This window comes from Balaenoptera musculus, chromosome 2 (genome assembly GCF_009873245.2).
Source record: "Balaenoptera musculus isolate JJ_BM4_2016_0621 chromosome 2, mBalMus1.pri.v3, whole genome shotgun sequence".
Classification (NCBI taxonomy): domain Eukaryota; kingdom Metazoa; phylum Chordata; class Mammalia; order Artiodactyla; family Balaenopteridae; genus Balaenoptera; species Balaenoptera musculus.
The window spans coordinates 7,596,855-7,621,027 of NC_045786.1; positions in this window are offsets into that span (position 1 = coordinate 7,596,855).

Here is a 24,173-nt window from a genome sequence, read left to right on the forward strand (position 1 = left end):
CACCACAAATAACTCAATTTCGTTTCATTTTATGGCTGAGTAATATTCCATTGTATATATGTGCCACATCTTCTTCATCCATTCATCTGTCAGTGGACACTTGGGTTGCTTCCATGTCCTGGCTATTGTAAATAGAGCTGCAGTGAACATTGTGGTACATGACTCTTTTTGAATTACGGTTTTCTCAGGGTATATGCCCAGTAGTGGGATTGCTGGGTCATATGGTAGTTCTATTTTTAGTTTTTTAAGGAACCTCCATACTGTTCTCCATAGAATGTATCAATTTACATTCCCACCAACAGTGCAAGAGGGTTCCCTTTTCTCCACACCCTCTCCAGCATTTATTGTTTGTAGATTTTTTGATGATGGCCATTCTGACCAGTGTGAGGTGATACCTCATTGTAGTTTTGATTTGCATTTCTCTAATGATTAGTGATGTTGAGCATCCTTTCATGTGTTTGTTGGCAATCTGTATATGTTCTTTACTCCAAAGGTAACTATTAATTACAAGTACTATTCTGGGCAGGTGTTCCTGGATATCTCAGCCCTATCATAGGCAGTCAGCTCTGTTAGCACTGAATTGAGATGTTTTTAGAAAGTAGAAAACACATTTTCAGTTTTTTGTAATATGAAAAGAAAAAGAGATGTCTACTTCCATTCTTTCTGAAGAAAACAGTGAGCACAGCTGAAAACAAACTCATCTATCTCCATATTAAATGGCTTCTGGAAATGGGGACTTGATCCATAAAGCTGTACGGGATCTCCGAAAGTGATCAACAGACTTGCCATTTATCATTTACCAAAAAGGCTTGGGAAGGAAATAGTGGAGGAATTCACAGACTAATGTTCCAAGGGGCTGTTGAGAGTTTGCTGTCTCTCTTTTTCTTCTTGGAGCGAATGGGAGGCTGCCCAGATGAACGTTTATTTCAGACAGTTAAATAGAGGGAGTCATGATTGACCTGTTTTCATGTTATTCTTTCTTGGTTTGACATAGAAAATCTCCTGGAATTGGGCTAATTTACAAATGAAGGGGTTTATTTTCCCTTTGGTTTGTGGACGTAATTGTCTCCATTAACTTTAATGGGAGTTCTGGGGCCCAGTCTGAAGGGAGAAGGATGGCTTAGCGTGCAGAGCTGGTTCTCGGCTATTAAATCCATAGGGAGGAAATGCAGGGCGCATTTCCACACCCAAAGTCTCCACTGTGAAGAAAACAGAAGCTGTTTGAAAGCATTCACATTTTGCTCTATCGATGCTTAAAAAGAAATAAAATGAAAGCCCGATGTGCAGGAGAACAATTTATGTGGCCATTGAAAAGATTAAGGATCATCTTAAAAACACCACGAACATTTCGTCGTGAGTAATGGGGATGCATGTAGCAATAAATGCGCACCAACAATGGGGAGCCCAGCTTCTGCTTTCTGTAGCCAATGTAAGTCCATATCCAAAAGGTCAGGTTGACCAATAAAAACTTCCATAAAACTCAGAGAGTGGCAATCTAATCTCCTGAGAAGTGAATATGAGATATTATCAGGGAAGTAGTTCACAGTGAGGGTCTCTGTTTTTCTCTTTTGAAGAATATACATCAAAAGTGCTATATGCATCTGGACAAGATAATGAATTTTCATTTAATTATGAAATTGGCTTTATTAATGATGTAGGCATCACATGACATTGTGTACTATGTGAAAATGACAAAGGGCTCTGGGGGAAGAGAACTCTATTTGGCTTTTAATTCATTTCTGCAAGTGTTAATCGTCTTGTTCATCACCAGGCCAGGTTAGACACTCAATAGCTTTTGTTTAATGAAACAATGAGTGATTGGGTGCTTACGACGTGCAGTGCACTATCCTAATCAGGACAGTCAAGTGTGATCCTTGCTTTCAAGAAAACACAGTCTAATAGATACACGTATACAACTAGAGTGTCCTTTTTCCATCTCTACTGTTTTAAATCCAAATACAAAGCATATTATCCTAAGTGCAGTATTTTAAAGAAGAATCGATTAGATATAATGGGAGAATGCAGAAGGGAGTGATGAATTCTGTCTGAAGGTGATCTGGGGAGGCTTCCCAGAGGAATGACTTAAGACATCTTGTGATAGGGAGGAAAAGGAAAACATGAGCAGAGGATCAGAGACGAGAAGATGCACATCCTTTTCAGAATATAGCAAATAGTCTAAGCTTTATGGGCACAGCTAATTGGGTCTGTGTGGGGGAACAAGGGTAGTAGAGGCAGGTGGAGGATGGTAGAGGCACAAGTTCCAATCAGATTGCAGAGGATCTTGAATATCACGTGAAGGACTATGGCTGTTTTTCTTTTTTTTAAATGATGGAATAATTGATATTTTTTTAAGAAAATAAGGTGATGTCAGGATTTAATCTGAGTTTTAGAAGGATGACTCTAACATCAGTGTAGAGAATACGTTGAGAGGGGAAAAACAAGACTGTAGACAATAATGTTCATTATAGTGGCAATTATTATAACTTTGGTGATGATGATGATGATCTGAACAAGAGTAGGACCATTGGCAGCAGGGATAGGAAAGTATTCTGCCCAACTATTCATCCACCCTTACACCCATCTATCCATCCATCCATCCATCCATCCATTCATCCATCCATCCATCCATCCATCCACCTATCCATCCATTCATCCACCTATCCATCCATTCATCCACCTATCCATCCATTCATCCACCTATCCATCCATTCATCCATCCATCCATCCATCCACCTATCCATCCATCCATCCACCTATCCATCCATTCATCCATCCATCCATCCATCCATCCATTCATCCACCTATCCATCCATTCATCCATCCATCCATCCATGCATGCATGCATCCATCCATCCATCCATTTGCTCGATCAACAAATATTTATGAAGTGCTATAGCCAATACCAATGCTTCCTAAACAGCCATTTTCTCTCCTTCATTTTCCCAACAAAACTTGCTTTCTTTCTGAGATTGGGTGACCATGTACTTTTAGAGAGGCTGAGCTCTTTCTCAGTTCCAGGCAGTTGATCTCAATTAGTCTAAATTATTCATTCATTCATTCAATATTTATTGGGTACCTTTTAGGGTACAAGCACTGTTTTCAGAACTGGGGCTACAGCAGTGAGATGGATAATTATGATTCCTACCTCCAGTTAAAATGCTCACACTCTATTGTTGGAGATATTTACCTTGACTAGATAGACTACATCAAAATTCACTTGTTATGTTCATCCATACCTTAAGCTTTTCTCCTGAGTGCTTATTTGCCGTTAGGCAGGACCAAAGTGACCATTTCTGGCCAATGCGCTGTGGATGGAACTTCACTTCTGGACAAGTGTTTTCCTCTTCAGTTATTCTGAATGAATAGACCCCATGCTCTTGTTGGTACAGGTATAAGAATCACTGTTAGCTGGGATCACTGAGTCTGCATGGAAGACAGGTGTCCTGGAGGGTCACCATTACCTGAGCAGATTTTGCTTGAAAGAGCAATAAGCCTTTGTTTACAAATAATTAAGATTTGGGGAGTTGATTGTTACTGTAACATAACCTAGCCTAATATGACTAATAGGATGATTAATGCTGATATTCAGGTGTGAGCTGAGTGCCATAGGAGCCCCAGGAAGGGAGTAACTCACTGTCTGAGGGAGTCAAAAGGAGAACTTTGGAGGTGATAACTTGATCTGGGTCAGGAAAAATGACCAGGAGTTAGCTAGGCAGATAGGCAAGTGGAGAGACTCCCATGTAGTGGAAACATCCTGGGCAAAGGCCTGGGAACTTGAAATAGATGTTGGGAGAACCATGCATGGATTTCTTTAGCTGCATGTAGAGTGTGTGGCTGGGAGAATGGCCTCTGTCAGCCCAGGAGTTCAGTTCATTACCACCCAGCGCCTTCCCAGCAGCTGAGTATAGATGGTGGAAGACAGCAAGAGTCCCGAGTAAAAGGAGCTAATCAAATGTCAGAGCTTAATCATGATAATTAGGGGTAGAATTAAGGCTTTCCTTTCCACTTCAGACTTTCAGCCTTTGCTGTCACTAAATACCATTAAATGAAGTGATACAACCTATTAGGGTCTTTCAGACAGTTCTCTCTGGGCTCATGGAGATCTCTTTAGGGAGATTAAACTTTGGAACCAATGGTGTAAATAGGAATTATCCAGGCAGAATTAACAAGAGTAGGTGGATGCCATTTGAGTTGTATATATTTATAGTCTAAAAAAGGAAACCTAAAAATACCCTTAGAACAGTGATATATTCTGTGGCAGATTTAGTTCTATAGAAAGGGACAATTACACCATTCACCAGGCATAATTATTTTTAAAATGTCTTCTCTAGGCCTCACAAACTTTATAATAAAGAAGTACATGCTGTCATGCAAATTGTTAGATGTCTCAAGGAAATGAATTGGCTAGAAAATACTCTTTAGTCACTTTGCAAAACTAAGAAGAATTTTGCTCTTCCATCTTTTATTTTTCATGGTATTGATTAATTTATTTTTGAGTTGATCACAAGCTAGATGTAATCTAAAAAGTAATATACAAATGCAACAAATTGGGTCATCCCTTTTTTTTTTCTCATAGAAAACAAACCATCAAACATGGGAACTAATAAGTGATTTCCCAACACTCAAGACTACAAACTTTTGTACTTGAAAGCAGGAATGTGCTAGTAATTTTTATATTTCTCCCAGAGCCTAGTGCAAGCCAATAAAATAAGTTAATTTATTTAATCCCAACAAATAGTCACCAGTGCCTGCTCTGAGCCATGCAGTGTTCTGAGTGCTGGGGGTACCTACAGTGGTCAACAAACTGGACAGAAATGGTGCCTTAAGAACCTTGCAGTTGAGTGGGGGGGAAAGAGATGAAAGATAAATGTAAATAATGTGGCTATAAAAAATGTAAATAATGTCAGATGGTGGTGAGGGCTATGGAAAACCATACATCAGGAAAGGGGTAGGGTTTACTGGGGGTTGTTTGCTGTTATATGCAGAGTGGTTGGGGAGGCTTCACCTTGATAAGGTGACATTAGTACAGAGACTTGAAGTAAATGAGCTAAAGACCATGTGGATGTCTGGGGAAAGAGACTCTCAGGCAAAAGGAGCAGTTGTGCAGAGACCTTGAGATGGCGTGTGCTTGGCATGTCGTAGCAGCAGCAAGGAGGCCAGGGGGTTGGGAGTGGAGTGAGCAAGGGGCAGAATAATGGGGTATAAGATCAGAGTGGTCTTGGGATCAGATGCTATAGGGCTTGTAAGTCACTCTAGGAACTTTGGTTTTTATGCTGAGTGTTAAGGGGAGCCACGGAAGGCTTCAAGAGGAGTGTGTGCTCTGGCTCTTATGGGCTGAAGTGTGTCCCCCTGAAATTCACAAGTTGAAGTCCAAACCCTCAGTACCTCAGAATGTGGCTGTATTTGGAGATGGGGCCTTTAAGACCAAATTTAGGTAAAATTGGGTCATATGGGTGGACCCTAATCTAATAGGACCAGTGCCCTTATAACAGGAGGGGATTAGGACACAGACATGCGCAGAGGGAAGACGATGTGAAGACGCAGGAAGAAGACGGCCACCCACAGGCCAAGGACAGAAGCTTCAGGAGGAACCAACCCTGCCCACACCTTGATCTTGGAGTTCTGGCCTCCAAAACTGTGAAGAAATAAATATCTGTGTTTAAGCCCCCCTGACACTTGTACTTTGTTATGGCAGCCCGAGCAGACTAAGGCACTGACCTTCCTTTTCAAACAAGGTCATTCTATCCTCTGCGTGAGTGCAGAATGTAACGGGCAGGGCAAAAGCTGGAAGAACAGGTAGATGCTATTTTGATTATCCAGGTGAGATTTGCTGGTGCTTAGTTCTGAGAGGTAGAAGTGGAGGAGGTATGAGGTGGTTAGATTTGGGATCTATTTTGAAGGTAGAACAGATGGAATTTGCTCTTGGCTGAGATACTGGATGTGAGACCAAGAGAGGACACAGGATGGTCTCTAAGGTTTGGGGTGTGAGCAATTAGGAAAACGACATTACTGTTTTCTGAGATGGGAAGGACAGGGCGAGGAGGGGGTTGGGAGGGCGGTGTGGGAATCAGGACTACGGTCTGGTTGCGTGACTCTGACATGCCTGTTAGAGACCCAGTAAATGCATTGCCAGTGCCAGGTAATGGGAAATAGAGTTTCAAGAGCCTTTGTCTACTGAGTACCCAGTAGGCGATTGTACAGTGCCCATTGGGTAAGTGAATGGATGAAATTGAAGATGAGGATTCTAGCTTTGCTCTTTTTTTGTCTTTGGAAAAGCACATTATCTCCCTGTTTGCATCTGAAAACTATTTCAATCCTACTGCAGAGTTATCTTGCTTCAAGCTATATTTTTACAAATTATGATGTGATGGCAGCTCAGGGGTTCATGTTGTAAAAATATGTTGCGTTACTGTTTTGAGGGAATTTTCCAAATGTAGTAAAATAGGACACATAATTTGAATAACAGAACATTGGATGTCCTATCATTTCTGGAACATGGTCCTTCTCTCCCACCAAGCTTTTAGTTCATCTTGTCCCCTCGGGTCTGTCTACATTAGGGCCTCCAAGGGAAGTACCCTTCAAGTGTTACCCTGTGCTGACAGGGCTAACGGTGGCCACTCACGTGACTCTGTCCATAACATTGTGAAAATTTGCTTCAAAATAATGCGTAGTGTCCTCTAAAGGAGTTAGAACAGGCTAGAGAAATTTCAAAATTCTACCCAGCTGACACACTGTGACACAAATATTTTATGGATGAATTTTTTTCCAGCTGTGATTTTTTTCCCTTGATACTATTTGAATACCATTTAAAACTTACAGAAAACTTTCAAGAATAGTGCAAGAAACTCCTGAATACCCTTTACCCAGAATCACCAATTATTTACCTTTTATCCTCCTCTCTTTCTTTGTACACACATACACACGTTTTTTTTCCTGAATTATATGAAAGTTGGAGACATCATCCCCTTTTAAATACTTCATCATGCATTTCCTTAAAATATAAATATTCTGTTATAAAATCATACTATCATGATCAAAATCAAGACATTTACCATTAATAAAATGCTGTTATTGAGTCTACAGTCCGTATTTAGTTTTTTCATAGAGACAATAATGTCCTGTCTAGCCATTTCTTTGATCATTTTTTTTTATTGAAGTATAATTGATTTACAGTGTTGTATTAGTTTCAGGCATGCAGCAAACTGATTCAGTTATACATACATATATATCTATTTTTTTCAGATTCTTTTCCCGTATAGGTTATTACAAAATAGTGAGTATAGTTCCCTGTGCTATACAGTAGGTCCTTGTTGGTTATCTATTTTATGTATAGTAATGTGTATATGTTAACACCAAACTCCTAATTTATCTCTCCCCCCCTTCCCCCTTTGGTGACCATAAGTTTGTTTTCTATGTCTGTGGGTTTTCTGACCATTTTTAATCTGATGATCCAAGATCACAGATTACCTTTGTTTGTTCTAGCTTGTTTTCCTTTAATCTAGTTTCTCAGCCTGGCTTTATGTTCTTGATCTTGACATTTTTGAAAATTAGAGGCCATTTATTTTGTAGAATGACTTTCTATTTGACTTGTCTACTATTTCCTCGTAACTAGATTCGGGTTCTGCACTTGGCAGGAATAACATGGAAGTACTGTGTCCTTCTTGGTGCATCGTATCAGGAGGCACAGGTCCGTTTGTTTTAATTTTGGTGATGGTGACTTTGCTCACTTGGTAAACATAGCGTTTCCCAGGTGTCTTCCTTGTAAAGGTACTATTGTGCCCTTTGTAGTGTCTAAGAGATTTGTAGGGAGATACCATGAGACATGTAAATATCCTGCTGCTCATCAAGCTTTCCCCTGCTGGTTTTAGTATCTCTCCATGAGTTTCTGTCTCTAGGTTGACTGACTTTTATTGGTTATCTTTGATGAGTTTCTGTCTCCTGGTTGATTAAAGTGTATGACATCTATTGAACTCAACATTTGCAGGATTATTTCTTTCTCGATCTGTGTGTAGAGCTCAATGAATCATAACTGAAGTACACATGTAATCACAGCCTTCATTACTTATAAAGTCCATGATTAATTAAAATATCTGACAAGGTGTCATAAAATGAATGGACATCCTGGGAAGCCAAAGGGGTCTGTTGCAGCCCTTATTTAAAATTTGAAGACCATCTTACAGCGTTGACAGTTCTGTATATGTAGAATGTGTATGATCTACATATACTTCTGGATGGTATAAAAGAAGTTATTAAAAGAAGTTACAAAGTCAATTCCTGATATGGGTTTGCTTTGTTTTCTTTGATCTTTTCCACTCAACAATAGAATGAGCAATATTCCATTTAAGTTTTAGTAAATTGAAGTGCTGCATAGCTAAATGTAAAAATGCCACTTTCTAAGCAATTTTAAGAAACTTTATTTCTTATGACAACACAGAAATTACATAAATGCTATCACCGCCCACATGCATATATGATGCCCTTTTCCTCCTCTTCCTGTTACATAAGTTCTATATTATAGGGAGCACACATTGCACTTTTTTTCCTCCTCGGTTTTTTTCCTAAATAACAACTACGCCATACCATGAAAACCAAATTGAGGCGCAAATTATTTATGTGTTTAAATGATAATTCAGGCAAAACAGTGAAGATTATTGACCCAATTGGATCAATTCGCAAACAATGTCTTATAAATAATAAAATTACTTTGTAAATATTCAACAAAATGAAAAAAGAAAATCTCAGTTCTTAGTTCTCCTGTGTGTCTCCCTGGCTTCCAGGTTACCACGTTTTATCAGGCGGCTGTAACATTTCATGTTAATTCTGCCCTAGCACGGGGCCGAATGATTGGAGCTCTCCCGGCCTTGGCCATCTAGGATCTGTTCACCAAGGGCTGGCCCTGCCCCAGCCTCTGTCCAGCCCCCCCAGGTACCCACACAGACTCAGGGGCTTGCGTGAGAGGTCTGAGGAAAGGAGAGAACAGAGCAGGGGCTCACCCACCTGGGTGGTGAGTGCAGAGCCATGGAACGCTCTCACTGTGCTGTCTGCCCGGGGTTTTTGCAGGACCACAGGCTGAGGGAGCCAGAACCGGGTTTCTGTTTGCATGCTGTCGCGGGGTTTGTAAGCCAGTCTCGAGCATCACTTCCAGTGAGGAACGTCAGAGACCGAGAATTTTTAATGTGCTCTTCTGTTGCAAGACTGAACTCGCAATCTGTTAGCAGACAGCAAGAGACAAGTTATTAGACTCTGATCTTTGTTGTATGCATTTAAAATGAGAACTCCTGGGTTACAGTTGGATTATAGTGGAAAGGATGGGGGATGCAGAAACAGACCAGAGTAGGGGAGCGCTTCATTATGAGGACGGCCCAGAGTTAAATCCTTTCGTAGGATGTGAGATCCAGTAAATATTCAAAGGGAGTAGAGATACACAGACCTTCAGACCTTGTTCTCGGGCTGGGATTATCATTTTAAGGAACCTGTAGCTTCCTTAATGCGGGCTGAATGTTATGGCACCACAAACGGCTTTCTTTCCAGTGTGTTCTAAACTTACCATGCTTTAATGTATAGGAGCAGCAAATCCAGCACCACATGAGTGAAATAATTCTTTTATAATATTTGGCCAAAGGCCGGGATGTTGAATAGTCCATAGGATGTATATGCTCTTTTGACATATGTGTTTATCTACTTGGTAACATGTACAGCAGTGTTCTTAAAGCATTCAAATATTCACTGCTCTTTAGAGGAACGAAGAGTTCAGTCACGCAATAATTTCTTTATGCAAAATCAAACAAAGCATCTGTAGATCCAGAGTGAAATCCTTGCCCTCTTTGGGAGATTGCTCACGGAGCCAGCAGTGCTCACGGAGCAACCTGTGTCGGTTGCCTCCACCGATACTGTTCCCCTTCAATGCCTGTTTATTGAACTAGTGGGCTAATAGGTCACTGTTTTGTTAAGTGGAAGGGTTTGTGGGCAGCTGGATGGTCGATAACATTGACCATTCATAAATCAAATAATTAAGTCAAAGGAAGCCCACACAAGGTAAGCTGACAGTCGCATAGAAAGTAACTTCCCACGGGCACTTAACTGTACCATTTATTTCGCTAGACTCCAGGCTATTCTGGGATTAGTTTGGAGTGGTAGCTTTGGATTTTGGAATGTGGAGTAATACACATCACAGCTGCACCTGGGCATTTGTGTTGGTTCTGCCACTAGAGTGACATGGGGCTGTCACATTTAGTGAGCTGGTCATTCCCCAAGGGTACTCCACAGGGTGCTTCTGAACTTGCCAGGACTCAGACAGGAAAACCGAAAACACTACCATACACCCTATGTTCCTACAAAGCTTTAGAAGTTTTAAAGAAGAGTTCTCAGACTTCCCTGGTGGCTCAGTGGTTAAGAACCCAGGACACAGGTTCGAGCCCTGGTCTGGGAAGATCCCACATGCCATGGAGCAACTAAGCCCACCCGCTGCAACTACTGAAGCCCGTGCACCTAGAGCCCGTGCTCTACAACAGGAGAAGCCACTGCGTGGAGAAGCCCACACACCACAACGAAGAGTAGCCTCTGCTCACTGCAACTAGAGAAAGCCCGCGTGCAGCAATGAAGGCCCATTGCAACCAAAAATAAATAAATAAGTTTATAAAAAAAAAAAAAGAAGAGTTCTTTGCTGGCCATATCTGCTGGGGAGAGCAAGAATGTTCTCAGAGTCTTTTCTCACCTTCTCTCCATGGCAAGACCAAGGGCAAGGAAGCAAAAACACCATTACTGAACAGAGGGAATCGTTGCTGTCAGTGGGGCTTGGAGATCACAGGCCTTTAATTGTAGTAAAGGGAACATCACTCCATACGCTCTTGATAAAAACTGATTGTGTCTCGGAATTCCCCGGTAAAGCACCTACAGGATGTCTGAGGGAGACTCAGAAGCCAGTAGCAGTTCACTGCCAATAGGTTTAACGGTTATTAATTCACATCAAATAACATATGGTTTAGAATAGAACATCGCTGAAAAAAATCACAAACATCTATCCTCCCCCAAATTTAGATAACATATAAACTATCATAAAATTATCTACAGTTTTCTTACTAGTCCAGTAAAATTTAAAAATTGAAACAAACTAGAATATTTTTTTTAATTGTCCATAATCCCATGACTCAGAAAAAAATCATTGGTTGTTGTTTTTTATGGTTTTATTTCCAAGGACATCTGTGTTTTTCTGACGCAGGCTAGCAGCCGTGTAGCCGTGTGATTCCGCTTTGGCTAATTACTCTTGCTAGTAAGGAGCTGTCCAGATTTCTAGTTACTTCCAATGATCTCCCTGCTGAGGGTGGCACAATGGAAGGTGGGAGGATGGTACCATTTTTTGCCAAATGGTAGGAAAGAAAATGAGAATAATAAAGGTATTGGTACTTAAAGATGATCTCTTTCAGCCAGAGATAAACTGCTGCCTATAAAATGACACAACAAACCTAGGACAAAGCTAGAACAGAACCAGGGCCCGAGACTTTATATCCTTCATTGTTTGTTCTTCATCCTCTTGGCCGACACTGGGAATTCTGGCAATGGTGGACGTATTCTTCAACTTGGCTCAGTCTCTCTTTGTCTTCATCTCAGCTCAAAGCAGTAATGTTCTTGCTTCCTATCCCGGTCCTCAGAGGAATGGATTTTCTGCATGGGAGCATCTCCACTTAAGTCTTTGGTGTTTTAAGCAGAGTTTTAGTTGAAAATGTAGCCTGTGTTTGTATTTTGGCATTTAGTGTTCAATTCAGCTTAATTCTCATAATAACAAATGAGCGACAGAGGGGTCATTTGAGAGGACAAGACTAAAGGGGCAGGTAAAAAAGAGACCATCACCCACTGGAGGTCAGGTGGCCATAGACAGGGTGAAGGGCAGGCAGGTGAGAGGCATTCATAGGGATGGTGTGAGGGTAGAAGTCAAGGACACGCAGAAGTAAGAGGGTCAAGCAGCTCAATGAAAGGGTCTGGGCTCAAGAGAATCCGGGTCCAGACATTTCTTCCATCTAATTTTGTAATTTAAAAATCGTGATAGGGTGTGGGAATGCCCTGGCAGTCCAGTGGTTAGCACTTGGCGCTTTCACTGCCAGGGGCCCAGGTTCAATCCCTGGTCCGGGAACTGAGATCTTAAAAGCCTCATGGCGTGGCCAAAAAAAAAAAAAAATAGCAGTATGGTATTGATTTTTATTGAAATGTAATTTCTTCTTTTTTGAGGCTATTGAAACACACCTAGGACTGACTGTCGTCATCATTTCCCTGGTCAATTAACATTTATAATGAACAAATCTAAACTTCGTATGATATTTGTAGTCTTCAAGCTTGTTCGTTGAGGTGTAAGTATATTTAATAATATTCTCATTTTATAATCATCCACAGAAATAGGCTGACACTTTAGAATTCAGCATGACTGTGTCAAGAGTGGAAAATATGTTTTCAGTTAAGTTAAGAAGAAAAAGGAGTTCATGGTCAAATGAGTGTTAAAATATAAATAAGAGTTGGAATGAAGAAAAATTCCAGAGAGGGGTATAAAATGTACTCTGTTGGCAGTGGTGCTAATTATGACTTTGACGGCCAGGAAAAATATTATAGTGTTTCCCATGCCATCCAAGGGCTAATATCACAATTTATGGACCATATACAATGTTGTATTTAAACTCCTGGGAAATTTTTAAGCTGTATATACCAAGATAATGCTTGAGAAAATAAAGAATCTTGTGTTTTAATTCTATGAGACGCTATAAAAGTTGTTAATGTGAAAGAGTTCACAGCTCCCGCCGATCCCCTTTGCCTCAGCTTCTCCTCCAACCCCGCTTTTTCTGAAGTAAAAAAGTACAAAAGCCACATGCATGGATTCTTGTAAAAGAAAATTTCCCGGAGGTGGAGGGAGTTAGGGGACGTGGATGGAGGCTCAACAGGTGTGGGAGGCAAAGGTAGGACCAGGATGGCGTGGTTTGGGGGATGGGTTAGGGCAAAAGAGTGAGCGAACCCTGGGGGTTGAGGAGTCAGAGAAGTCTAAAGGAGAGAACAGCCTAGCAAGAGCTGCAGGGGTTTTTCTGACCTTCCTTAAATGTCTGAGAGAGAAATGAGGAGGTTAATTCCCATCTGGGCCATTCTTCTTTCACTGGGACCCTGATCCACCGTGGTGCAGTGAGGGTCAGGGCCACATAAGGACTGTTAGAGCCAAGGGACAGGAGACCAGCTCCACCCTAACTAGATCCACGTTGGAGGACAAAAGCCCGCTGGTTCCAATGTATGTTGTCTTATTTAACCCTCATAACAACAGGCATTCCTGGGCATTTTGAACTGGTGAGGAAAACTGTTCATTTCAGTCATAGGGTTCTTCTTCTTCTTCTTTTAAACGCTTTGGAAACTCTCTCAACGGGAAATGTTCTCTCCAAGCCCAGAATTGTTAATCCTTTTGCAGGCTGACTTTGTGCCTTATTCCAAGAAGAGAACATTGACAATAAATTCAGTGTCCCCTTAAATTACCCCTTTATTTAAACCTTTAAATGTGTTTCATTTGTTATCGTTGTTTGTTGTTCTTTTTAAGCCAGGATGCTTACCCATCCTTACACCATCTATATTTGGGCATCCATGAGACAAAGAGCTGAAATCAATGCTGGCTATGGCTTTCTCAATTAGTTCAAGGGCTCCAAGGGGGGGCCCTATGTGCCCTAAACATTGTATGTTAACTTGATAATAATGACTTACACACATATGTAATGTTCACGGATTTTACTGTAAGGAATAAGATACAAACTTTTATAAACATTATTAAATTTGTCGTAGCTTTTGCTTCATTCCGTGTGTATTAAGAGTATAGTGATTATCATGACATTGTTTTGAAAAGCACAAAGGGATTCTAATGTTGAAAAAAGATGGAAGTCAGTGGGGCAGAAAATGAGGTTCAGAATAGCACGTAGCTCTCCAGACCCTCCATCACTTTATTCGGTTCCTGACAGAACTTGTTCCCCTTTCGGGAACCAGCAAGAATGGACCATGGAGTCAAGTGACTTGGGGATGAATCCCTCCATTGCTAGCTGTGTAACCCTGGACCATGGAGTCAAGTGACTTGGGGATGAATCCCTCCATTGCTAGCTGTGTAACCCTGGCCAAGTTCCATGGCTTCTACTTGCCTCAGTTTTCTCATCTGTACTGCGGGGACAATAATAGGGCTACTTACAGTGTTTACCATAAAGACTAGAATACAATTAATATCCAACAAATAATGGCTGTTGTTTTTTAAAGTTAACAGTAACTGCAACTTTTCTTTAAGAGGTCAAGGCTGTGCAATTTCAGTTTGATTGGACAGAACCCCTGTTTATGGTGAGTGTGCTTTGCCTGAGCTCTGTAATGGGGAATTCCATATGTAGAAAAGCCTGCCTTCCCACGAAGGATAAGATGATAAAATGATCCCCAGGAAACGAGGCTGATGAAAATGTTTAGTTTTGCTAAAAATAGAATTACCATGTGATCCAGCAGTCCCACTCCTGGGAATATACCTGGACAAAACTATAATTCAAAAAGATACACGCACCCCTATGTTCATAGCAGCACTGTTCACAATAGCCAAGACATGGGAACAGCCTAAATGTCCATCAGTAGATGAATGGATAAAGAAGATGTGATCCATATATACAATGTACTACTCCTCAGCCATAAAAAAGAACAAATACTGCCATTTGCAGCAACATGGATGCAACTAGAGATTATCATACTAAGTGAAGTAAGTCAGAAAAAGACAAATATCATATAATATCGCTTATATGTGGAATCTAAAATATGGCACAGATGAACTTATCTATGAAACAGAAACAGAACTACAGACATAGAGAACAGACTTGTGGTTGCCAAGGGGGAGGGGAGGAGGGAGAGGGATGGATGAACTGGGAGTTTGGGGTTGGAAGATGCAAACTCTTACATTTGTAATGGATAAACAGCAAGGTCCTACTGTATAGCACAGGGAACTATATTCAGTATCCTGTGATAAACCATAATAGAAAAGAATATTAACAAAGAATATATGTATGTGTATAACTGAGTCACTGCTGCAGAAATTAACACAACATTGTAAATCAACTCTGCTTCAATTAAAAAAAAAAGAAAATGTTTAGTTTTGTTCAGAATGAACAAAGTCAGCACGTGTTCAGTAGTTCCTTTTATTTAGAGTAAAGGGAAAATGCAGAAGCCGAAGGCTTCCAGATGAACCTGCCTGACAGCCTGGGATCACTGACCAAGGGTGGCTGCTGAGAATCCAGGCTCCCACTGGGCTGCCTGCCCGCGTGCTTCGACCTTGACGGCAGGTTCTGGAAGACAACCTGGCAGCCCTCACAGTCCATTAAGACAGCAGATGCAAACACACTCGGAAGCCAACTGCTGAAATCAGGTTAATTTCAGCCCCGTTCCGTGGCTGCCCGCTCACAGCCGGTGCCAACTGAACCCAGAACTCTCCAGGTTAGGTCATAGCAACGCTCCTGCTAATGGACGCTTCTCAGGAGGATCTGTGCGAAATACATGCAAAACTGGGCAGCTGTACGGCTTCTGTCTGGAATAGAAATCGCCAGCCTATCATTAGGGGGTGGGAGTATGGTCGAGCATAGAAAATAGGAGACAAATGCACAGAAGCAGAGTGGTGTGAATACGAAAATATCTGAGCCTTGATCTGTGTTCATTTCCTGGAAGATGAACTTGTTTCAGTGGACTTAATTGGGTTATGTGGTTGAAATTTTTATGAAACAATAAGGTTTATTTGTGTCTTGCCATTGCGACAGTAGTGTGGGTCCGTGGGGAGAAACAGGAAGAGAGAGTTGAGTAGTTCAAGGATCATTTGTCTTTATCTTTTTTCCCTGCACTCTCTTTTGCTTACTTGTTTACTCAAGTTTGTACTTACACTGAGAAAATCTGCTGTTAGGCTTTCCTCTTGTGATTCAGAGTCAAAATGATTTGAACTTAAATTTTGGGAAGAGGAAAGAATTTGAAGGCTGCCATCTTTATGGTAACAGTTCCATTGCCCCTTAGGGAAAATGCCTTTCTATTAGTCTGAAAGGGAAAATGATGTGCTTTTTCTCTCTCACCATTGCCTTTCTGGTGATTGTGTTCCTCTGATGGGCTGATCCTCTGTTCACCCTCTGCTGTTTTCCTTGGTGGTGCCCCTACTTCTCTCTTTTCTTTGCCCCAGCACCCAGTTCAGCATAGCTCCACAATGGCCATGTGCACCTGCTCTAGACTGGGCACATGGCTAAGCATTGGGGTAAATGAGATAAATAAGTCTGATCCTTGCCCATAAAGGGTCCATAGTTCTAGTGGTATAGGACTTGCCTGCCCCTGGCAGGAAAAGGCACAGCAAAATGAGTGGGGGAATCCCAAGCAAATGCTCTTTTCTCTGCAGTTCTTACCTAGAACATGCCCTAGGTTCATTTGGGTGCACGGCTGGGAATGAAGGTGAATGGAAGCTGGCTTAACTGGGCATTTCCGGAGGGATGGTTTAAGTAGCAGTGCTGCCCATAGTTAAGTGCATGGGCGTTGGAATTAGACAGGACTGGTTTGGAATTCTGGCTTTGCCATGAACCGCTGTGTGACCTTGAAAAGTGTACTAACCTCTCTGAACATCAACTTCTGTATATGCCAAAATGGGATAATAATGAGTTCATAGGGCTGTTGAATGACATATTATAAGAAGTGCAAAGTGGGTAGCACATAGTAGGGGCTTAATAAATGGTAACTGCTATTATTTTCTAGTTGTTTATGTTTGTGGATGAGTTTGGTAATGTCTCTATGAAGGGTAGGACTGCAGTATTGGGAGGATAGGATAGCCAGAGCAGGTGACATGTGAGCTGTGAGTGCCTGGGAATCAAGGTGGGTCTGAGGAGGTGGGGGCAATGTCGACCTCTTAGCTTTGGCAGCAGTTGGGTTTTCTTCTGTGGAAAGGAAATGGCCCCTTTAGCCAACCAGATAACCGAGCTACTACTATCAGAGAGCCTTTTTTTTTTTTTTTTTAGTATTTTAATAAATTAATTAATTTTTAAATTTTTGGCTGTGTTGGGTTTTCGTTTCTGTGCGAGGGCTTTCTCTAGTTGTGGCAAGTGGGGGCCACTCTTCATCGCGGTGAGCGGGCCTCTATCAGAGAGCCTTTTAAACGGAGCTTTGCAAATGTGTGCCATGCAGCCTACGGTAATAAGATTCATGCTTCTTCGGTGGTAATCTTCCACCAGACAGCATCTTAAATCTTTTCCTATTTGGTGCACAGAACTGAGGTTCAGGACATATGTATTTCCAAGTGTCATTTTTAATTTAATGCATGATTGAACATATTACCACTGGCACAGCTAAATAGTTAAACTAGAATCCATCAGTTTGTCCTGAACTGTTGACACGCAGGGTAATGCTATGGTTAAATTAAATCTAAATATAAGAATGAGAGGCAGCTTGGCTTCCTGGCAGCCCTGGGGCCTGCTTTGTCAGTGAGGCCTGGCTGCAGGAGGAGAAGGACATTCTAAAACATGAGGTGCATCGCTCCCCTCCCCTCCGTATGGCTTGGGGAATGTGCTGATTCTCTGGCGTTTCTGGTTATTTCCCCTGACTGAGTGACAGAGCAGACCAGGTGTCCAGATTCTGGCAGGAAGGCACTGTGCAAATGTAAAAGCAAATCACTGTTAATAGGAAAAACCTGGTTTGCAAATCATAGCATTTCAGAACGAGAACAGATTCGGGAGACCCCAGAATATCAGAGTTGGGGAGACCGGCCAGAACTTCCGTCTAGCTCAGAGGGGCTGGGAAACCTCCCAGGGACATCTGAGTTGAGAACCGGTCCCTCCAACTCAGAGCAAATGTTCTCTTCTCTGCATTTTACTACTCTTTATGCGAAGATGTGGCCAAGTGTGCCCCGCTGCTCATTTCTGTGAGAACCTGGGCAAGTGAGTGAACCACTTGGAGCTCCATTTGCTTGTCTGTAAAATGGGGATAAAATCACTAGCTGTCTCACAGAGACATATATATTGGAGTATAGTTGATTTACAATTACTTTTATTATTGAGTCGACATTTTCTCTGAACTGTTTCTCTAGCAGTGGGGATGCTCGGGCCCCGAGTGTGTCCTCTGTAGCCTGGTCCTCTCGTGTCCCCTCGTGGAAGGAGCTGAGATGCCCTGTGCATCCGTCTCCTGGGGCTGCTGTAAGGAGCTACTGAAAAGTTGGTGGGTTAAAACCATAGACATTATTCTCTCATAGTTCTGGAGGCCGGAAGTCCAAAATCAAGGGGTCGGCTGGGCCGTGCTCCCTCTGAAGGCTCTAGGGGAGGACCCTTCCTCGCCATTTCCAGCTTCAGGAGTTTCCCAGAAGTCCTTGGCTCATGTCTGCATCACTCCAACACCTGCCTCTGTCTTCACATGGCCGCCTTCTCTTCTCCATGTGTCTGTCATCTTATAAGGACATTCATCGTTGGATTTAGGACCTACCTGGGTAACCCAGGATCTCACTTCATCCCTGATCTCATTGTGAGATCCTTCCCTTATCTGCAAATAGGGTCATGTTCACATTCACAGTTCCAGAACATGGCCATACATTTTTGGGGGCCACCACTCAACTCACCTCATCTAGCTATTGTTGGGGTGAGACCTGGGTATTGGAAACGGAACAAACCTAGAAGGAATTAAACCCATAGACTTGGCTTTGGTTGAACGTTGTACTAACCCACCATGGTCTCTGGTACTTAGAGAGGTGGAAATGGTAGAAAGAGAGAAATCTGACCAGAAAGACATCATTCAACTGATCAAAATGAAACATGAATTTTGACTGTAAATAAGGTGGGCCCTCATTCATTCATTCATTCAACAAATATGAATTGAGCACCTACTCTGTCCCTGGCACTACTGTGTACTACATACCAGAGGAAGAACGAAGAAAAAGACACTGTTTCTATCCTTACGGAGCCAATAGTGTGGGGAGGAACAGACAGGAAAAAATTTTTAAATTATAAAACAATATAGTGAGTCCAAAGCTTGAGCTATTCTCAAAGTATTTTGAGTGCAGAGAAGAAGCCTTCAGCCCCGTGTGGGGCGTGGTACAGGAAAGAGGGGCTGAGTGGTGTGTCAATTCGGGTTTCCTGAGGGAGGTGACAGTCACTCATCTGAGTGAAGGAGTCAAGTTGGACACAAACTATGTCCATGGTGGAGAGGGTAGGAAGAGGGCAAAGGCTTAGCAGGCACAGGGAACTGACTGCATGAGCAAAGGCACTGGGGCATGTCAACCAATGTAAAGACCTGAAGCTAATACAGGCTTCTTATGGCACAGAGAGGGAGGCGGGAGTGCTTGATGAGTCTGTAGCTGTAGGCAGATGATGGAGAGCCTCACTGTGCTAAGTATAGAGCACAACTCTTGTCCTGCAGGGTATCCTTGAGAGGGCTTCAGCATGACAAGCATTGTAGAGTCAGATTTGCTCTGTGAAGGATGCTCTTGGCTATGTAGAAGAGATTTGAGGGAGAGGGCAGGCATGGGGACAGGAGACCATTTAAGGAAGATTTTGCAGAAACTCAGTCAAGACATGATAAAAACCTGAATTTAGTTACTGAATACCGTGAGAGTACAGGAGAGAGAACAATTGCCCTCCAGAACTCCAGATTGGATGACTGGGAGAACAGCGATGGTACTGAATGAGTGAAGGGCATAGCGAAGCAGATTTTGAAGAGGAGAGCCTGATTTCTGCTGTGGGTGTCCACACGTAGGACATCCCGGTAGAGGAACCGGGTGGAGACGCCAGCTTGGGGCTTGGGGAGAGGGCTGAGCTGGAGATAGGGATTTGAGAACTATCAGCATCCGTGTTAGTTTCCCAGAGCTGCTTAACAACCACAAACCACCAGGAAGTCACCAACCGCAGTGACTTAAAACCACTGAAATTTGTTCTCTCACAGTTCTGGAGGCAGAAGCCCCAAATCAACGAATCAGCTGGGTTGGTTCCTACCGGGAGTTCCAGGGAGAATCTGGTCCCTGCTTCTGTGCTAGCTTCTGGTGGTTGCTGGCAATTCTTGGCATCCCTCGGCTTGTAGCCTCATCCCTCCAACCTCTGCCTCCATCTTTACATGGCCTTCTGCCTTCTGCCTTCTGCCTGTCTCTATGCTTCGTCTTCTTCTTTTATAAGGACACCAGTCATTGGATTTAGGGGCCACCCTACTCGCTATGACCTTCTCTTTACTAATTAAATCTGCAGAGATGCTATGTTCAAATAAGCTCACATTCTGAGGTTCCAGGAAGGATGTGAATTGGGAGGCACACTGTTCAACCCAGTGCAGCATCTATGTGGTATTTAAAACAAGGGAGTAGATGAGGTCATTCAAAGACACAGGTAGAAAGTTGAGGACAAAACACGTACTACTGAGGGCAATGTGGACAGAGGAACCCGAGGATGAGAGAAAGAGAGCTGGAGGACAGAACTGGGAGAGGATGCATGACAGGGGCCAAATGGAAAGTATCAAGAGGAGGATGGGAGTAGATGTTTATTAGTGGACAGGACTGTCACCTGGAATTGACACTGAGGGGAAAGGAAACTGGCCAAGAGTAAAAGACTCATGGCCAAAGCTGAGGACCCTTTCCAGGTGTAGACCATGACTCTGAGGACACACTGTTCAACCTTCCTTATCGTGAGCTTTCCCCATTTGAGTTCAGGAGCCAAGAAGGGGCTGAGAACAGTGATGCAAGGATGAGGGTTTGGCGGGTAAATGGGCAAGAGGGACTGGGTGTAAAAGAGTCAAGTCAAAGAGAGGAGAAGAGCTCAGGTAATCAGCCATGGAGTTGGGGGGAAGAAGACCAGGAGGCTCTGATTGATGGGGAGAGAAAGGTAGCGATTGATTAGATGATGAAGTGTGGCAAACAGTGCCTGAATATGGGGTGTTAAATAGTGATTAACAAGGACTTAACATTTTCTCATTTCAAACGAGATAACTTCACATTTCATGAATCCTCCATCAGCTTCACTTTGGTGAAAGGGAAGCACATAAGCTGGGTGAAGGTGTTAGGGGTGAAGAGATGTAGCTAAATAGAAATTTAGCGGGATAAGGAAACTGTGAATCCCCAAGGATTATTGATGGCTGGGAAAACCTTTTCTCGGAATGGAACTGACTTATCCAAAGTCACACAGATGATCAGTGGCAGAGCAGGGTCTCCGTTAATATCAATCATCCTGACTCGCGTGGACCATCCATTCCCAAACTTGATGAGTGTTGCTTCTCAGTACACCTGCCACCCATCCCTTCTTTCCCACCACTTCCACCTTAGTTCACAGCCTCATCACCTGTGCTAGACTTCACTGGGAGAGGTCTAGGTGTTGTTCACACTGCCAATCCCCTCTCTCCCCTGATTGTGTTTCATAAGTCATAGAATGATGGAGTTTCCAGAGAAGAAGAATGAGACTTTCAACGGGTTAGAATGTTTCTATAGATATTATACCTTTCCTCTGTTTCAGTGTGCTTCATTACTGATTTTCTTTCACTTGTTTGCCTGGTGCCAGGAACTATAAACAGAGCAGCTTCGAATTACATACCTTACAGAGAGAAAGGAAGTGTCACAGAGAAAGGAACCTAGAAACCACTCTAATTACACTCTTGTGGACCAGATCCCCTGCTTCTTCTCTCCAGCTATACTTGTCCTACACATTTCAGCCCCAACTCCTGTCCTGTATCCTTTGTGAATTCTTCCCTCACTATTTCAGGCTTCCATCAGCTTTTTTTTTTTTTTTCTTCTGACTTCTTTTGGCTTTTGTTAACTGTACTGTTCATGAGGCATATTTTATAGAATCCTTTGCATTAGTTATTTTTTTGCATTTCTTTTCCTCCTGGCTAGATTGAAAAATTCTTGCGGGAGCCAACTTGCCATGGCGGTCAGCTTCAAGAAAGAGTAAGAAAACCTGAGTGCAAACCTAGTTTCATAAGTTATTGACTCTGTGATTTTGTTGTTTACTCAGTGGTTGTGAGATGTACCCTGGTCTCTCCCGCCTTCATCACCAGCCTCCTGAGATCAGGTGAGGTAGCCCACGAGAACGTGCTGCTCCGACAACGTGCCTGCACATGCTAGGGGCTCAATGCGTAACTAACCCTTTATTCAGAAATTCCCCTTGAATCATCACAAAATAAGTGACATCCAGGGGTGAGGGGCCACTTCTGTTTCCTACGTGGCTCAGAACACAGTGGCTGCTCAAGTGCCGTTGTGGCCAGAATACACCCACAAAGGTGGTCTGCTTAAAAATTTTAAAAGGAAATTGACTCAGTGTGTTTCATTACTGATTTTTTTTTTTTTTTGCCTGTTTTTTGACTGCTGCCAGGTGCTACAAACAGAGCAACCTCTATTTACATACCTTATCTAGAGAAAGGAACTTTCAGTTACGTGTTTTTTGTTGTTGTTGTTATACATTCTTTTTTAAATATTCTCTTCTATTACGGTTTATCCCAGGAGACTGGATATAGTTTCCTGTGCTCTACAGTAGGACCTTGTTGTTTACCCATTCTAAATGTGATAGTTTGTATTTACCAACCCCCCAATTCCCAGTCAGTTATGTGTTTTTATAAAAAACGAACCAGGAGTTTAATAGGCTCCCTGTAGGATGTTCCCAATCCAAGTTCCTTCTGGACTGTCCTGCAGCAAAGTCCAGTATTCGGGTTGTGTAGGAAATGGTGCTTAATTCCCTAGTTTCTGCATTGTTTGGATTTGCATCTTCCGTTGCTTTTGAAGCCCAAACTTAACGGGTAGGGGAAAAAGAAAGGTAAGGTCCATCTACGTCAGTGACATCAGACACAGCTGGCTGGCCAGCCCTGCCAGGTCCACTCAGCCTGCTGCCCGCACGTTCAGAGCAAGGGAGGTAGCTGGCCAGCCGCTGGCGAGACTTCATCAGCTGTGCAGCCGTGGGCCCTGGCACGTCGCTGCTTGAGCTTGGTGGTGGCCTGCCAGCCGCTGAATCGCTTGTGATGAGGCTGAAATGCCCAGCAGATGGGGCATGTTTAAGCCACGCTGCTTGTGGTCAGGAGCAGCCATTTTTATCGCTGTCCTGTTGAAGGAGATTGAGGTGCTCAGGTGATTTCTTCATTCCTTTGGCCCCTGGCCTTTAAAGTGACGATCGGATTTTACGAGCTCTTGGACACTTTTCTTTTTATGGTCACAATTTCCCCAAGCCTGTGCCATTGATGCCAGCAGTTCTGGGATGGATTGTGCTGTGATTAGAATCCGAGATACTTTTGAAGCTGACCTTCATTCCCTGTTCTTCTTAGATGATGCCAGAACTTGGAGTGTTCTGCATCTTAAAGGGAATTTCGAAGCTGAGATAAATACTAAAATTGTGAGTTGGAGTGCTGGGGGAAAGGGGTGCTGGACAAGTCAACAAGAAGGTAGGAGAGTGTGGGGTCTCCTGAAATGTCATGTCAAGGCCACCAGGATATCCATTCATGGCCACCAAGTCAATGAGTCCTGAAATTTGAGGCCATCAGAGAATCATTCTTTTGACTTAAACCTGTCCTTTTACTGAAGAGCAAGTTCTCCTGGGAGGGGTGGCCAATTCATCTGTTTTCAGACCTGTCCACTTAAATGTGCATGTGTTTATCAGATCATTTGCTGAGATTAGATTTTGTTGGAAGGGTGCAGGAGGGAGAAGGAGGGCAATGGAAACCTGAGTGGGATGAGGAATCAGGAGAGGGGCCATGGGTTAGAGAGGGTAGAGAGAGTGAGGCTACCTTCCTGTATTTTCCTGGGCTTGGCACCATTAAGGAAGAGAGTGGTGGGATATCAGGATGTCTTGGATGACAGTGACAGTGAGAAGGAAGGCATGGTTAGAATTCTGCTCTCCTAGAGAGAGACAGGGCCAATCCAGCCTGTAGCTTAAAATACAGCAGAGTGTTCATTAGGGTCCAGGGGCTTTGCCTTATATTATTTTTTTCTGGGTGTAAAACACAGCCTGATGCTTATTAATAGATTCTCCCTCTCTCTACTCCCCCTGACCCCCACCCAACACAGCATTTCATAGACCACTGCTGTCCCCTTCTGTGGGAAGCATGCAGTCTTAGCCGGAGGTAGCTTCTGGAGGAGACAGTATGTCTCTCACAAAAAGCAAAGCCCTTACCTTGGAATACACTCTTTTTCCCAGGCCTGAGGAATGTAAAAGAGATTAGCAAAGCTATCTCAAGCCGGGAGACCT